General features: G+C 45.0%; 1 pseudogene; it reads left to right on the top strand.

Annotated features, from left to right (window-relative positions):
• Window positions 1–251, top strand: LOC137767206 (10 kDa heat shock protein, mitochondrial pseudogene; annotated as a pseudogene).
• Window positions 252–10,069: the final 9,818 nt, after the last annotated feature.

Raw genomic sequence — 10,069 nt, 5'->3', positions numbered from 1 at the left:
ATGGTGGCCGGAGTCACGGCAGGACAGGCATTTAGAAAGTTTTTCCCCCTCTTTGACCAAGTATTAGTTGAAAAGAGTGCAGCGGAAACTGTAACCAAAAGAGGCATTATGCTTCTAGAAAAATCTCAAGGAAAAGTATTGCAAACAACAGTAGTAGTTACCGGACTGGGCTCTAAGGCACCAAAGCAGTTCTAGACAAGGATTATTTCTTACTTAGAGATGGTGACGTTCTTGGGAAGTATGTAGACTGAAATAAATCACTACTGAAATGGCATCACATGAAGCTGCCCATTCCACTGAGATATTTCATCATGTAAATAATTTCCATGTCTCTCTTTTATAATAAACTAATTATATCCCCCCAAAAGAAGAATAGCCTGTGTAGGGTGTCCCCAAGACCACCCCCAGATTCAATGATTTGTTCAGGGGATTCACAGGATTCAGCATATAGCTGTATTCATGGCTATAATTTATTACAGCTGGAGGATACAAAGCCAAATAGCAAAGGGGAAAGGCACAGGGGCTGATGTTCAGAGCAAGGTAGGCCCAAACTTCCAAGAGTCCTCTCCTAGTGGAGTCACACAGGATGCACTTGATTCCTCCAGCGACAAGTTGTGACAGCACATGTGAAATATTGTTGACCAGGGAAGCTCATTAGAGACTCAAGGTTTTTATTGAAGGTGCCGGTCACGTAGGCAACTTCTGCCCAGCACATTTCAAAATTCCAGCCTCTCACAAGGAAACAGGTGTTCAGCATGACCCCCACTGTGTGTACGAATAGTTTAGGCATAGTTGGTTACTCTCATCAATTCTGGGAATGGTGGGAGTGATCCCGAAATCCAAGTTCCCGACACCAGCCAAGGGCCTACCTTCCTGGCAGGCTTTTCTAAGGGTGACAGTCTCTGGCCCGCTACGTCTGGTTTGTACAGCCTGCTCCTTGCTCCCCAGGAAAAGATAAAGAAGTTGTTGGCACTGATGTGGATTTGGAAAATGCCCAAACTCTCTGGGTATGTGGATAAGGGACCCAATATTTTCCACAGATGTTCCAATGCCCAGGCTCTTGTGAGCCAAGTGTGGCTCTTCTTTTCATCTGTTTCCATAACTGGATTTAATCAGAGATTAGGCATGTACTCAGCCAAGAGCTTCTTTGTGGTGGCAGCTCTTTTAAGGGATTCCGGGCCTGCCAGGGGACTGGAAAGTCACTTCTGGAAGGGGATTCAGTCAACTGCCCTGACACTCTGTCTTGATGGTTAATTGGCTTCCAGGCTATTCGAGACTTCCAGAACATTCCCAAGAGGAAGTCATCCTTCTTGTGTTCTCCAACATTTCAGGATGCTAATATTGGAACCTGAGTAGATCCTAGGCCCCAGGAAGCCCAGCTTTGGAGCTGTGTTGCATTAAAAGAAACATTTCAGTAAGGAAAATGCAATTAAAATTAATTCTGATCCTTATTTGCATTTTTCAAAGAGCATTAAAGATGACAGAATTCATTACCTACAGTAATATGTCTTAAAATTCCTTTCCTCTCATATTTTTAAACATTTTATTGTATTATTTTTAATTTTAAAATGTGGTACTGAAATCTGGGATAAATGTTTTGTTTTAGAACAGTTTTCGATTTACAGAAAAGTTGCAATGATAATACTGAGAGTTACCATATACTCCCCACCCGGTTTCTTCTATTATTAACATCTTACATCAGTATAGTACATTTGTGGGACTTTTCTAGTGGTCCAGTGGCTAAGACTCCATGCTCCCAATGCAGGGGGCCCAGGTTTGATCCCTGGTCCGGGAACTAGATCCTACATGCTGCAACTAAAAAGATCCCACGTGCTGCAACTAAGACCCGGTGCAAGCCAAATGAATAAATAAATATTAAAAAAAAAAAAGTATAGTACATTTGTCACAACTATTGAGCCAATGTTGATACATTAGTAACTGAAGTTTCTATTTTATCCAGATTTCCTTAATTTTTACCTAAAGAGTTTTTCTGTTTCAGGTTTCTACTTAGGATGTTTCCTTAGGGTCCTCTTGGCTGTGACAGTTTCTCAGACTTTCCTTGTTTTTGATCACTTTGACAGTTTTGAGGAGTAGTGGCCAGGTATTTTATAAACTGTCCTTCAGTTAGGAGTTGTCTGATGTTTTTCTCACGATAAGACTGGGTTTTGCATTTAGCGGGAGGAAGGCCACAGTGGTCAAGTGCAGTTCTCATCTCATCATATGACACCTTGATCACCTGGCTGAGGCTGTGCTTGTTGGGTTTCTCTCCTGTAAAGTCACCCCCTCTCTCCTTTTTCTATACTGTTCTTTTTGGGTAGAAGTCACTATGCACAGCTGACACCTAAGGAGTGGAGGCTTATGCTCCACTCTCTTGAGGGCAAAGTATCTATATAAATTATGTGGAATTCTTCTCCACGGGAAATTTCTCTATTTGCTCACATTTATTTATTCAATCATGTATTTATGTCGGCACAGACTCCCTTGTATTTTTGTAACCTCTCTCTCTCGTTCGTCTGTCACGGGTTCTCATATCTCTCTCCACTCTCCTTAGAAATAACTCTTTCTGTTACCTTCATCTTCTCTCCTCTTTCCTTTTTTCCCTCCATTAGCCTTTTTTCCCACCCCTCTATTATCCCTCTGTCTCTCATCTCAGCCCCTTCCTACCTGAATCTCCTACCCAACTTCTCCAGCTGTCCTCCTGATTGATTACTTCCTGTCCCGAATACAGGATGTGGAAAACAGGGGGAAGGAAAGGGGGAAATGCTCATTAGTCATCATCAGAATAGTTTAGCAGTTGAGGGGGCAGAAAGAGGCTGTGAATATTTCAAGCACTGATTATTTTATCCGTCTTGCATATACGTGGAAATGACTTCTAGAGAGCTTGTGTCAGGGATGGTGCTAAGAACGATACACATAGTATCTCACTCAACCTCACAACAACCTCATAATGCTTATTCCACAGCTGATAAAACTGAGGCTCAGAGAGATTACTTGCCCAATGTCAAGTAAAATGGCAAAGCTGTGGTTTGAAGCCACAACTAACCCCAAAACTGGCATGCTCATAGGAATAACTGAGATGTATTTATAATCCTAGTTCCCTAGGAAATGTAACATGCCCCTAGTTCTAAAAACACCAGTGTGGAGTACGGTAACTTGTTCATAGCCTCAGAGAGTCTCAAAGCTCTCATGGGGCTTTCGCTAGACCTGTCAGAATTTTTATAGTTACACCTTACACAGTCTTGCCCTTTTCCTCCATTGAGCTGTACCTTGGTTTTCACTTCCTGCAAAGCGAAGACTCCATAGTGTTTCATTCTTTTTTCTCTGTGAGTTAATATGGAGAAAACTGTTAAGGTCTCTGTATTAGTTTTCTCTTGCTATGTAACAGGTTACCACAAACAGTGACTTAAAACAACACCCATTTATTAGCTCCCAGTTCTGTAGATTTGTGTGGCTGGGTCTCTGTTCAGGGTCTTGCCAGGCTGCATTCCTTTCTGGAGGCTCTGGGGAAGAATCTGTTTCCAAGCTCATCCAAGTTGTTGATAGAATTCAGTTCCTTGCAGTTGTAGGACTGAGGCCTCCATTCACTGGTTGACTTTTGGCTGGCGGACTGCTCTCGGCTCCTAGAGGCTGCCCGCAGTTTTTCGCTCTGTGGCTCCCTCCATATACTTTCTCATGCTTTGAATCTCTTACTTCCTCTGCCTCTGACCTCTACACCCAGATTTAAAGGGCTCATGTGATTGGTTAGGCCCACCCAAATGATGTCCCCCTCCCTTTTTTGGGGGGGGGGATGTGGGATCTTAGCTCCTCAACCAGGTGGAGTCTTAACCACTGGACCACCAGGGAAGCCCCAATCTCCCCTTCTTAAAGTCAACTGTGACATATAACTAACCTACTCACAGAAGTAATACACCATCACATTTACAGTCCCAGACATTAAACAGGATGTGTACAACACGGAGAAGGAGTCTTGGAGGACATCTTAGAAGTCTGTCTACCACAGTCTCCATTCCTTCATTTATTCACACGTCTCATACTTATGGAATGCCTGCCCTGTGCTGGGTATAGTTCCAGGAGTTGGAGATACAGCGGTGAACAAGATGAACTTGGCCTCTTAAAGCTTACCATCTAGTATGTTAAGACAGACAGTAACCAAGGAAACAGAGAAAACTCCCAGTTAGTGCTGACTGCTCCTCTGAGAGTTAAAACAGGCTGGTCTTTAGATTAGATTGGGTGGTCAGGAAAGGGTTCTCTGAGGAGGGACTATTTTAGCTGCTCCCTGAGAAGAGAGCACAATGAAAAGGTCCATGGGAAGATAGTCTAACATCCACAAGCCTAGGATGAAAGCCCACACGTTCTAGGGTTCCTTCTAATCATGTTTAACACATTTCACAGAGAAGCCTCGTTTCAAACCACACCCAAAACCACTATGCACAGTGTCTTTTACTCATTCTGCTTCCTTGGCTGTAGTTGGTTTGTGTAGCTTTGGGCATAATCTCCTCAATTCCCAAGCAGGAGCTGGGCTTCATGGTGTGCCAACAATGGCACGTGTGAGCACGTATGCCAATTCCCACAAACAAGCCCCTCTTTCTTCTTCCCCTCAGCCTTCTTCTAGAGGCAAGCAGAATATTAATTGAAGACTCCTGAGTGTAAGATGCATTTTTCCCAATAAATAACAGTATATTGCCAGGACATGTTTCTGCTAAAGAATATACTCAACTGAATTTGCATTCCAAGTTCCTGCTTTAAATGTGCAGAACCCAAAGGCTCAGTGAGAACTGTCTGGCACAAGCACAGTGTACCCCACGTCTGCTTTTGGTGCACCACTGCCTAAAAACTTTCCAACCCCAGTTAGACACTTCCATGGTTAGGAATTCAAGGCTGTGAGGTTTAGGACCTAGTTTGTTATCGTGCAGCTGGAACCACCAAGGTGCTTGGGTGTGACCATGAGCCACGCACTGCCCAGACGCAAAGATTAATGGTCCCAATCATTATCTTCAAAGGACTTCCAGGGTCATAGAGGAGACCAACATGCAGACGGGCAATTATAATATAGGAGGCTTGCTTTAACCAATTGTCATTTCTTCGACGAAGATTTATTGAGTGCTTACTCTGTGCAAGGCACTCTTACTGGTGCTGCAGATATAGCATTTGAACAAAACAGACAAATCCCTGCCCTCATCAAGCTTGTATTCTAGAGGAGTAGACAATAAAGAAAGAAACTCATAAAATATATCAGGGATCAAATGATGATAAAGAAATCAATGCTATGGAGGAAAATAAAGAAGAGAAGCACGCTAGAAGTACCGTATGGGAAGAAGGGAGGTTATTATTACTTTAAAGAGGTGAGGGAAGACAGCACTGAAAAGGTGACACTGGCGTGGCAATGGGAGGGACAGGGAAAGGAAGGGATTGTGTAGGGCCTTGTAGGCCATTATCAGGACTGACTTTCACAGGGTGATCTGGGGGCCACAAGAGGGTCGTCATTAGGGGACTGACATGATCACCTCACGTTTGTGTTAAAAGGATCCCCCTCCTTGCTAAGTGGAGAAAAAAGAGAAGGGAGCCAGGTGAAAAGAGAAAGACAAGCTAGCAGGTTATTATACACTCCAGATGAGAAATGATGGTGACTTGGATCAGAGTGATAGCTGTGGAGGTAGCACATGTGGGATTTGTTGATGGGTTGACTGGATGTGGGGATATGACAGAAAAAGTGGAGTCGAGGATGTCTCCAACACTTTTGTGGCTTAAGCAACCGGAAGAAAGGGGTTGTAATGGTTCACTGGGGGACGATGGCAGGAGGCACAGGTTGCAGCCAGAAGAGACCCGGAGTCTGGTTTGGGACAGGCTGGGTGTACGCCGTGTGTCAAACATTTAATGGATGTCAGACGGGCTTTCAGGGGAGAGATCAAGTGCTGATGATACAATTTTGTAACTTATAAGCACAGATGTGATTTCTAAATCTATGAGCTAGCATGTCAGGTAACTTTGCCATAAGCAAGCATTTCCACTGCATAACTAATTGGCCGTAAGACAATTTTGTTATGAAGGATATAATAACTGGTTGACAGTTCTTGGTTTGACAGTTTGGTTTCAACTGGTTGAAATGTATTAGCATTTCTTCCGGTTAGTGACATTGTGGATGTCTTTATCGAGCTGACAGATGAGGTCGCTCTTTTACTTTTCGTTATTTTATCTTTTAGGGCAAAATTGCCTAAGGCCAATTAGTTATGCGGCAAAAAATATTTGGAGCCAAAATGCTTGCGGCAAAGATGCCTATGGCAAAGACGCATACTGCGAAAGTACCTAGAAGCCTGAGCTAGAACCAAGAGATGAAGGTAGTTAGAGGAGGGAAGAGGTCCAGGAGCTGAGCTCTGGGAATTTTCAACCTTAGAGGTCAGAGAGATAAGGAGCAGACAGAGAGGTAGGAAGGAAATCAGGGAAGGGTGATCCTGGAAGCCAAATGAAGACAGTGTTTCAGGGAGGATGCAGTGATCATCTCTGTGTGTGAGAGGAGATGGAATCCAACGTATTGGTAGGTAGGGGCTGGCTCTAGATGGGATAGTGGATGGAGAGTAACAGGAGGGAAGGCAGAGGGTCTGAGCACAGATGAAGATGGGTGGTAGATGGCAGAGTGCCAAAGTTCTCTAATTTTTCCACTGTTTTGGCCATTGGCTGAGAGTAGAGAAAGGGCGTACTGGAGAATTAGAGAGAGGAAAAAGTATGAACTAGTCATCCGGGAGAGTGGGAGTGTGGCCCAGAGAAGTGGAGTAGGATGGCTGAACAGCAACACACTGCTTGTTGAGGCTTGTGGTCGTGAACTTAAAGTGAGACTTGTCGACATGGCTGTGCATTCTTCTCCAGTCACATTAGGCTATAGGCAAGGAGTGGGTGGAGGGTTGGGTTGGCCAGGGTTTGGGGTAGAATAAAGGGAGAACTGAGCAAGAAAAATAACTAAATGATGGAGTCCAAGTTGCGTCTGGAGGAAACAGAGGACAAGAGGGATGAGAGCAGCGAAAAGGAAGCACGATTGATGAATGGATTGCGGGTCCCAGTCAGGCAGCAGGGTTGTTCAAGTAGGGATCTGATAGAATTAACCATAGGCGGTGGTGGCCAGAAAATAAGATGCTTGAAATCAAGATTTGGGAACTGAGACAGTTAGCGTGACAAGGTCTGGGTTAGGGGTCAGCAAACTATGACCTGTGGGTTAAATTTGGCCTGCTGCCTGTTTTTATACAGCCTTGAGCTAAGAATGCTTTCTCACATTTTAAAATATACTAAAAAAAAAAAAAAAAAAGACTATTATCCTTTTAGCAAGAACGGTTGCCCCAATAATTGAAGACATTGCTTCCTGGCCTGCAAAGCCTACATTAATTACCACCTGGCCCTTTATAGAAAAAGTGTGCTGATTCCTGGTCTAGACTCTAGGGTATCACCATGTGTGAGTGGCTGAGCTCAGGTAGAGGACACATAGTGAAGGCCAGGTGGCCAGGATCATTTACTGATACATGGGTATAGAGCCCACGAATCATTACGATGGTGGTGTTGGAGAGAGTGACAGGGAGCCAGAACTAAGAGCCAAGGAATGAGGGAATGTGACCTGGGTTCTGAAGATGCCTGTCGAGGACTGCAGTGTGGAGGAATCACATGTGGCCTAGACTGATGGCATGAATGTCAAAACTCAGAATTTAAGGGAGGAGAGAGAAAGAGAGAGAGCGCGCTCTGGAAGTAGCTAGTGGGAAGAGCTAGTCGGTCACTGGTCACCTCCAGGCACCAGTGGTTTGCTGGAGGAACACAGCCACCCCTTGACAAGGGTGCAGGGGCAGCAGAGTGTTCAGGGCTGGCCCCAGTGATGGAGTTAACGGTGGCCTGAACAAAGAGCACAGGCAAAGGGGAAGTTGGGTTGAGCCCCCGCTGGCAGGAAAGGCTCTGCAGAGGAAGCCTTTGGGCTGAAGCTTGAAGTACTAGCAGGAGTTAGTCAGGTAACGGTGTGGGGTGGGGGGGGGAGGGATATGTATGTGCAGGAAAGCATGGTATCTTTGAGCACTGACCTCAGAGAATCATGAGTGAACTTCGGCACAACTGGAGGTTCAGAATCAGTGCCATTAGGAACTTTGGGTGAAGAACATTCTTGTTTCTTCTTTACTATTTGCATGCTGAGGCTTAGGGATATCGAGCACTCCGTGTAGATGGGGAGATGCTCTATGAATGAAGTGTGACACACATTGGCCTTTAAACTTGTTACCTCCCCATGTGTAAGGTAGGAAAATGTATTATATAAATATTTATGTAAGGATTTATTCATCTCTCTCCAGCATTTTTTGAGAGCATCTTGTCTGCCTGATGCCTTGCCAGGCATTGGGGATACAGTGGTGAACAACACAAATATGGTCCTTCCCTCTCTGAACTTACAGTCTGCAAGTAATTACACGGAAGTATGGTCAGTGCTAAGACAGGATGTTACTGGCGCTCAATGCCTTGGCACCTAATCTTATCTGGGGGCCAGGGAAGAATCCTGGCAGAAGTGACACGTATAGGTGATTGTTGCCAGAGCAAGGAATGGGCAGTGGTGAATTTCCAAGTGAAGTGATGGCATGCGCTGGGTTGGAGGTAGCAGAGGGCTGTTTCGGGCACTGAAAAGACACTGAGTGTGCTGAGAGATGGGCCTAGAGAGACGATGGGGGCCTGGACTGGAGTGGTGTCTCCGTTTCCACGTGGCTTCTTTTTTTTTTTTTGGCCTTGTGGGATCTTAGTTCCCTGACCGGGGATTGAACCTGGGCCCTGGGTGGTGAAAGCACGGAGTCCTAACCACTGTACTGCCAGGGAATTCCCTCCACGGAGCTTCCGATGAGTGTTCAAATCTTCCTCTCTCTAGACTGCAAAGTCTGAGAAGGCAGGAACCAAATCTATCCTGTTCAACTGCTGTGTACCTACCTATCGGGGTGCTTATCTCCTCAGCCTGGCACATAGTAATGGTTTGTTGATAATATGATGTAGTTGGTTCAATGAATGTATAAATGTGAACCTTGGTTTACCCCTGAAATTTATTATGTTCGTCAGTATAAATACCTTCATCACAGCATTCTTGTAAACAAAACAATGAATGTGAAAGCATTTCAGTAAACTGTAAAACGTGATACTTGTTTTAAAACTGTAAGACATTATGTTGCAAATATGTATAATGTACTACTTCAGTTGTGTCCTTAACAACTGTTTTTTTGAGAATCATATTTATTCCACTCAAGTCAGAAAAGCCCTCCAAAACACTGTATTAGAGAAATTATCCAGTCATATATAGTACAAAAGTAGCTTGATTAGGGAAAAAACCTTTATCACCCTGATTGCTTCCTTTTGCCACCTCCTGAGTGGCTTTTAGTATGCTTAGGTTGCTTGTCTTCTACTAAGTGAGCATTAATCAACAGCAAGTAATTATGCTTTTCTCCAGGCCCAGAAAAGATCCTATCTTGACCCTCATTGTGTACTCATCTATCTCTGAGGGCCCAGGCACTCTCTGTGTCCCCAATTTTAAAATTTTACCTAGATATGAAATAAGCTTGCTTATTTGTTTAAGTTACTTATTACAACCCTCCTCCCCATACTAGTCCGTGCTGTTTGACAGGTCACTACTATCTCCAGTGGTGAGCATCGCTGGCCCTAATGATATGTGCTCAAAGGACTTGTGTTAAATGAATAAATTCAGCATTTTAACTCAGTCGAGCCAGGACATTCTCTAGGCGGATGGGACCTGACAGTAAATTTGTATGACTCCGCACAAGTCATGTTAGAAGAATCTGTGCCTTCTCGCCAGACAGAAGCTCTGACCCAAATCTCACCTTTCCCACCCAGATTGTCGCTCAAGAGTGAGGTGCCGGAGAGCCGGCTCCCTAACATTTCCCCGCAGAGTCCCCAGGTGCAGCCATAAAGCTAGGAAGACTTCGGCGGGCGCCACGTCAGCCGGCAGGCGTACGGCCAACGCGCCTGCGCGCGAGGAGGGGCGGTGCGCGGGCGAAGGCCCGCCCCTACATCCGGGGCCTAGGCGGCGACGGCGGCGCCGCCGCGCGGGGGTCACGTG

The sequence above is a fragment of the Eschrichtius robustus genome, chromosome 7 (genome assembly GCF_028021215.1).
Source record: "Eschrichtius robustus isolate mEscRob2 chromosome 7, mEscRob2.pri, whole genome shotgun sequence".
NCBI lineage: Eukaryota > Metazoa > Chordata > Mammalia > Artiodactyla > Eschrichtiidae > Eschrichtius > Eschrichtius robustus.
Note: the sequence above shows the minus strand (reverse complement) of the source record. Positions and strands in the feature narration are given on the sequence as shown.